Source organism: Triticum dicoccoides, chromosome 5A (assembly GCF_002162155.2).
Source record: "Triticum dicoccoides isolate Atlit2015 ecotype Zavitan chromosome 5A, WEW_v2.0, whole genome shotgun sequence".
Lineage (NCBI taxonomy): Eukaryota > Viridiplantae > Streptophyta > Magnoliopsida > Poales > Poaceae > Triticum > Triticum dicoccoides.
In genome coordinates, this window is record NC_041388.1 from 267,609,790 (window position 1) to 267,618,061 (window position 8,272).

The following is an 8,272-nucleotide window of genomic DNA, read 5'->3' on the forward strand; positions in this document are numbered from 1 at the left end:
TCCGCCCTGTTTTAGATATGGGTCGACAGCACGCCCAACGCGCCGACCCATATGTGCCAGCGTGGCCGATTGGCCACCCTATTTCAACAAATAGCTCATTTTTGCATTGATTTTGCATTTAAACATATAGTCAAATAACATAGTTTGAACCGAATAAAATAGCATAGTTTTACAAGCCGAATAAAAATAAAAATGTCTCCCATAGTTTTGCAAGCCGAATAAAGAAGATACATCTATTGGTTGCCAACATGAGCCCACATATACTCAACCAAATCATTTTGCAGTCGCACGCGAGTTTTCCAATCACACATGTCATGATGAAATTGGATGAACTGTTCAAACGTTGCCGCTCCGCCATGCTCAGACACAACATTCTCATCCTAAAACTGAAACCCTTGATCGTACAGACGTTCCGGACGCTCATCTTCTACGATCATATTGTGCATGATCACACAAGCAGTCATCACCTCCCACAGTTTCTACGTGCTTCAAGTATTAGCAGGATACCGAACGATGCCCCATCGAGATTGCAAAACACCAAAGACACGCTCGACATCCTTCCTAGCACTCTCTTGCTCTTGGGAAAATCTTTTCCTTTTCCCTCCGACAGGGTTGGGAATTGTCTTGACAATAGCGGTCCACTGACGATAGGTACCGTCACCCAAGTAGTATCCTTTGTCGTAGTTGTGGCCGTTGATAGTAAAGTTTATCGGTGGGCTGTTGCCTTCGGCAAGCCTAGCAAACACCGGCGAGCGCTGAAGCACGTTGATATCATTGTGTGATCCGGCCATGCCAAAGAAAGAGTGACAGATCCAGAGATCTTGAGACGCCACGGCCTTTAGTATGATAGTACAAGCCCTGACATGGCCCTTATACTGCCCTTGCCAAGCAGAAGGGCAATTCTTCCACTCCCAGTGCATATAGTCTATGTTGCCAAGCATCCCTGGGAAGCCCCTGCTAGCATTCATCACCAATAAATGGGTTGTATCTTCAGGAGTTGGCTCTCTCAAGTACTCAGGGCCAAACACAGCAATAACAGCCTTGCAGAACTTATACAGAGACTCTAGGTATGTAGACTCACTCATACGGACGTACTCGTCAATGAGATCACCGGGCACTCCGTATGCAGGCATTCGGATGGCGGCAGTGCATTTCTGATAAGAGGAGAAACCAATCTTGCCAAAGGCATCCTCTTTGCACTCGAAATAGTCATCGTAGCCGACCACCCCCTCTCTAATACGGTTGAAAAGATGACTATTCATACGGAAACGACGGTAGAATTTTTGATGTTTGAACAACAGATTTGTTGTATCAAAGTAGTCTTTCTAAAGAAGGAAATGTCCGCTCTCTTGGCTGCGATTCAACGCTGGAAGGTGGCCCGGAATGGAGCCATGAAACAACGGCCGCTGGCTGTTGAGGTGGTGATGGACCAACACGGCATCCAATATCTCCTCCTGGTCACCGAACGACGAATCGTCGGAGTCGCAAAGGAAATTGTGAAAAAAGAACTTGTCGGCAGAATCCATTTTGTACCTTGTCAAACTGTCGAACAGTTTGCGGGCGTCGATGAAGGAGACGGACGACGAAGGGAGTCGCGGCGCGCATGGACCAGCTAGCTGCCCTGCCGGCGTCCGACGAACGGGCCGGCGTCCGACGAGCGGGCCGACGTCCGACGAGCATGCCGGTGAGGATCTGGCCGGGGCGGCGAGGCGGCTTCTTGGTCGCGGTCGCGGCTGTGTCAGGGGGTGGGAAGCAGCCGGCTCCCCGGCGGCAAGACGGCGGTGGCGGGCGACGTGGGAGGTGGCGGCGTTGCTGAGCGGATGTTGCGGCGCCGGCAGCTGGTAGAGTCGCCGGAAAAAATGGGCGACTGCGTCGGCGACGAAGGAGGCGGGCGAGGGTTGCTGTTGGATGAAGGGCAATGTGCCATCGATCAGCGGGCCCGAAGGGAGAAGAAGGCGAGCGCGCGCGTCCATCTCGTGTCTGCGCCGACGCTAATAAAAAAATGGACAGGTCGGATCGTTGATCCCAAGTAGGAGGACGAGTCATGCCATTCATCCTTCGAAAGCAAAGCGGGTTACATACAATACGTGTCTCCCACTGTCTGTTGTTACAACAAATGGACGTACCGTACGGTTTCAGCAAGATACACAGGATCCTAGAACGTTTTCTGACACGTTATGATAAAAAGTTTCTGAATTTTTAAAGGAGTATTCAAGTAGTATTTCTTCCTATTGTTATGCAAGTGTCTGCTGAAGTACTATTTGTTGATGTTGTTCTACTTCTTGTACTCCTAGTTCATGCTGGAGTGCTGCTTGTTCCTGTTGTTCTACTGTTGTAGTGCTGGAGTAGATTGTTTACTGTAAATTGTTTGTACTCTGAAGAATAAGATGTACTATATCAGTAGGAGTACTCCAGTAGCTATAGCAGTAGAACAAGTAGCAAGTTTTTACAGTAGAGCTACTCCATTAAAATTCAGTTACATGTATCAATAGTACTCCAACAGATAATGATGTAGGGTAGGAACCCTATCGCCCGATCTTTCACGAAAGGAGCGGAATCCCGCGAAGAACACGAAGAACACAAAAGGGAAAACGAGAGAAAACACTCAAACCAACATGAATAGATCACACATGTGCTAGATCCTTGAATACATAAAGTAAGATACATGATCCACGATCAACTAGGGACGATACAAAGGGTAGCCGGTTCTTCTCCGTGAGGAGGTCTTGAATCCACAAGGGGATCTTCCCGTAAAGGGGTCTTGAATCCAAGGTGGATCTTCTCCGAAGAGGGGCCGCGGTCTCTCTCAAGGAGTAGACCCGATATGGATGAGCGTAGCTCTATCTCTCAAATGAGCTATCACAATGCTACCCTCAAATGGTGGAGGTGGAGGAGTATATATAGTGAAGGGGTAAGTGAAGGGGTACATGGGCCTCAGCCTGCAACTGGACACAGCCAGGTACCGGACGTCCGCTGGGGACCGGTCATCCGGTGGCTCGTGGGCGGCCGGACGTCCGGTAGGGGCCGGTCGTCCGCTCGTTCTGGCTCAGATGCTGGTGTAGCGGATTTCCGGTCTGGACTGGTCGTCCGGTCGTCGGTCGTCCGGAGGCGTCAGACGTCCGCACGTTTGGCTCGGGTGCAGGGACACCGGTGTCCGGTCTGGACCGGTCGTCCGGTGGATCTTCAGGCGCCGGACGTCCGGACCCGACCTGTCGTCTAGTGGCTGGAGCTTCTTCGACGGCTCTTCTTCTTGCGTCTTCGTTTCCACGCTTCCCTCGCGGATGGTGTAGGTGTTCCTTGGCGCTTGCACTCCTCCACGTCGTCCGCAGCGTTCCGACAATACCTATGCATGCACACGGGAGAAGTGTCAAGTAGTATACCATCCTCGAAGGGGTCAAGTGAGCACGTGTAAAGGATATGATTCACCTTTGTGTATGTGAAGTAGAGGTCGCATGTGTCACTTGCCAAACGGACTCTTGACATGATGATGTCCGTAGGATGCTTCGCATCATCTCCCCTCCCTTGGGAAAGATCCGACCTCGGATCGAAAACCAAATCACCATGGGAAAGAGATGGCTTCGCCGTGTAGGAGTGGACGTTCACCAAGTAGTCGTCATCTTCAAGCTTGAAGTGGGCACTCTCCAATGTCGCACCATCTTGGGATTCCTTCAAAATGAGCAAGGACAACAAACACTTGGAAAAATGAATTTGGTTAGCGTTAGTGCAAAACCAAGCATTCAAGAGGCGATTCACCAAACAAGTGTCGTCATCATGCAAAGCATATGGTGTGACAAAGGATTGTGACATGGCATATAAGCGCATAAATTGAGCACAAGCAAAGATATCATGGGGACGAGCATGTAAATGGTTGTCATCAACCGCATGAAGTGAGTAAGTATGAATCATTGGTGATGCAACAAGGCAAGCAATCATAGGAATCAAGTCGTGCAAGCTAGTAGTGCAAAGATGCAACATACTAGAGGAAAGCATGGCAATCATGTCATCTGAGCAAATAATAGTCATAGGCAATGTACATGACATATCGCAAGCACGAACACAAAGCAAGATCATAGTATCATCATAGGCATGGGACACAAAGTAAACATGGCAATAACAAGCAATGTCTCCACCAAGCTTGCAAATACGCATACAAGCATGAGAATCAATCATCATGTGTAATGCAAAGCATGGGTCACGAATGCATGGCAAAAGGATAATAATGAGCATATCATGCAAAGTGATCATGGCAAGATGGGCATAGAATATGTAGTGGACAATAACCCATAGCCAAGTGAGGGTCATGTAGAAGAAATGCGCGAAGTCTTTGCACGAAAGGAACGGTGGGAAAGACAATCCATGGGATCTCAAGTCATCGTTGCTCTCTAGAGCTCGTTTTGTTAACTCATGGGATTGCGAGGTTGACAAGAATTCATGGGTACCTACACAAAAGAGACACAAATGAAAGAAATTGTGTGTGTGGTAAATGTACACATCATCCATCATGATGTGTATGTGCATGTGAAAGTTAGCACAAGATAAGCGTTGCTCAAAGAAATTTGATGCATGGTATAAGAACATGTCATCCATTATGAAAGAATAGTTATTGTATATAACATGATGGGGATGCAAATTGAGCATACAAGTATATGGCACATCAATAGCATGTTTATTCGTGGGAAGCATATTGTGCACATAAGTATTGGGATCATGCAATGGATGGGAGTGATCAAAATCTCCAACCATGTATGAGGAAACTATGGGGGTCTCCTCATGTGCAATATTTGAAATATCATACGGAGAAAATGGGCAACATCCAAAATAATGCATATCCGAAGCTAGGTGGTCATGGCATGGCATATGAGATAAATAATGCAAAGGGAGCATATCAATATCATCACAAGAGAAACAAATGCCAATAACCATAGGCTTGTCATCTATGCCATAAGTGCAAATTGGGTTAATCTTAATGGCATATGCATAGTCACTATGAAGAGATTGCAAATATGACATGTGGTCGATCTCATGCATAGCATATGACAAGTCAAGCGAATTGGCAAACATGATGTGACCGAGAGAATTAGCACAAGAAATCCTATGTAACATGGCATCACAACTAATAGACTCCACATGGCAATCATCATACTCATCATAAATGGGTAAATCATCGCATGGGGAAGTCATACTAGCATGAAGCATGTCAATAGGGGGATCAACATCATGCAAGCAATTAATGTCATGAATGTCCACTAGTGGGACTAGAGCATCACCTTCACCTATGTTACCTTGTTCATTCCACTCAAGTGGTGTAGGTGAGGTGGAAAGACCAAATGGTGGTCAAGATCATCATTGTGATGGAACCATGTGGGGGTGCATCATATTCCACCATGACCATCGTCTTGTCCAAAGGTAGGGCGAAGTCGTCGAGAAGCGGCGCATCATCATATAAGGGACCTAGCACCAAATGAGAAGACACAATAAAGGTAGAGGTCAAGTCGTTAGTGTTAAAAGTGGCCTCACATGACCTATCAACTGGACACAGCCAGGTACCGGACGTCCGCTGGGGACCGGTCATCCGGTGGCTCGTGGGCGGCCGGACGTCCGGTAGGGGCCGGTCGTCCGCTCGTTCTGGCTCGGATGCTGGTGTAGCGGATTTCCGGTCTGGACCGGTCGTCCGGTCGCCGATCGTCCGAAGGCGTTAGACGTCCGCTTGTTTGGCTCGGGTGCAGGGACACCGGTCGTCCGGTCTAGACCGGTCGTCCGGTGGATCTTCAGGCACCGGACGTCCGGACCCGACCGGTCGTCCGGTGGCTGGAGCTTCTTTGACAGCTCTTCTTCTTGCGTCTTCGTTTCCACGCTTCCCTCGGATGGTGTAGGTGTTCCTTGGCGCTTGCACTCCTCCACGTCGTCCGCAGCGTTCCGACAATACCTATGCATGCACACGAGAGAAGTGTCAAGTAGTATATCATCCTCGAAGGGGTCAAGTGAGCACGTGTAAAGGATATGATTCACCTTTGTGTATGTGAAGTAGAGGTCGCACGTGTCACTTGCCAAACGGACTCTTGACATGGTGATGTCCGTAGGATGCTCCGCATCAGATAACATGAATTCAGATATAGTAACAAGTTAACATGAATTTGACTAAACATGAATTTAATATGAATTTAGGTAACAAGCTTTTTACAGTAGTCCTGCAGTATTCCAGCAGACTATTCTTGTGTATCTTGAATTTAACTGAAATTGACACGAATTCAGTAACAAGTTTAACAGTACAGGACATGAATTTAACTGAATTACTCCAGTAACAAGTTTAACAAGTGTCATGTTGTATTAAACAAGTAATCTGCTGCTTGCTGCTTGCTGCTTGCTGTTTGCTTGCTTCGTGTAACATGTGCTGCTGAAGACGAGTAGTTGTAGCTAGGAAGATGATGCATAGTAGTTTTATGTTGTTGTAGTAGTTGTAGGATGTTGTTGTAGTTGAAGTTGCAGGAGTAGATAATGGAGTATTGCCAATTTACTGTTGGTAAAGATGTTGAACACACAACTGCTGTTTACTCCAGTGATAGGAGTAGTGGTGGACTTGCTCTAGATTTTAGGATTTCTTTTCTTCTAGTTCTAGGATTAAATTTGTTGTAGTATGCGTGGTGCTGTAGAGTACAACGTATCAGGTGCACCCACACTTATGGTGCTACCGGTGCACCGAATGCCGTACAACATTTTTAAAAATCTGAACAAAATTCTAGCACATTGACACAACATCAATGTATGTCATCACAAAATTTCGTATCAAAATTTGAAACCTTCATTGAGATACAAAATTGACATCTGGGCCAAATCTAAAGCCCAACGTATGTTACGTACTATTCAGTGTTGAATTGGTCATTTTCTGTTTTAGGAGCTATGTTTTGAATTTTGACTTGAAATTTTGTGACAATATATATTAATGTTGTGTGAATGTGCTAAATTTCTTTCAGAATTTTTTGAACATTTAAAATGTGTAACGTGAGTTCGGTGCACCGGTAGCACCACAAGCACCGGTGCACGAGATAATCACAAGTCGAAATTCAAAACATAGCTCCTAAAACAAAAATGACAAATTCAGCATTGAATAGTAAGTATGTAACATAAGTTAGGCTTTAGATTTGGCCTATTATCACACTGATGTCAATTTTGTATCTCAATGAAGGTTTCAAATTTTGATACGAAATTTTGTGACAACATACATTGATGTTGTGTCAATGTGCTATAATTTTTTTCAGATTTTTAAAAATATTGTACGGCATTCGGTGCACCAGTAGCACTATAAGTGTGGGTGCACCGGATACGTTCCCGTAGTTAGAATACTTCCAATACTCCATGTTAGGCACAAAGCATTGTGCTTTGGAATACTCCTTTCTTTGGCCTCTCCTTGCCTTTCCTCTCTTCCCCTCTCATCTCCTACTCCTAAGTTTCTCCTCTCCAACAAACGACAGAAAATTCATGAAATTTCCCATCTACTCTCGTCTCCTAAGAAAATTCAGATAATTTTATAAAATTCAGAAACTTGGAGTAATTTCAACAAAACCATTACAAAATTCAGAAACTTTCATGAAATACAGAAAATAGTCATACTCCTTTACAAACTTATGGAGTAAAAATGATCATACAAATGGAGTAAAAACATGGAGTAAAAAAATCCACTCCACACAAGCCTTTGCGAACATATGGAGTAAAAATGATCACACAAATGCTCAATGGGCATCTTGTTAATTCTTGCAAACATATGGGGTAATAACAAAATTCTTACAAATACTCTAACATACTCCACACAAACATATGGATTACAAAATTCTTACAAACAATATGGAGAAATTCCACACAAGCCTTTCATCACAAACCTCTCCACACAAGCCTATCCACACAAGCCTTTCATCACAAGCCTCTCCACACAAACCTTTCATCACAAACCTCTCCACACAAGTCTTTCATCACAAGCCTCTCTACACAAGTCTTTCCACACAAGGCTGAATGGACATCTTGTCCTAGAATCTCCAAGGCATTTTCATAGACTTTACGAGAAAAATGAATCCTAGGAGGTAGCATTCCATCCCTTTCAAATCTTTGCTTGTTCACATGTGGAATTTTGAAAGAGTTCCCTCCTCCATACTTTACTGAATTTAAATTTAGTTAACTGCTTTTCTGAATTTAAATGCAATTAAGTACATTTTAATGCATTTTAACACTTAAGTGCATTTATATGTAGTTAAACTGAATTTGAAAGTTAATGACTTCAGTA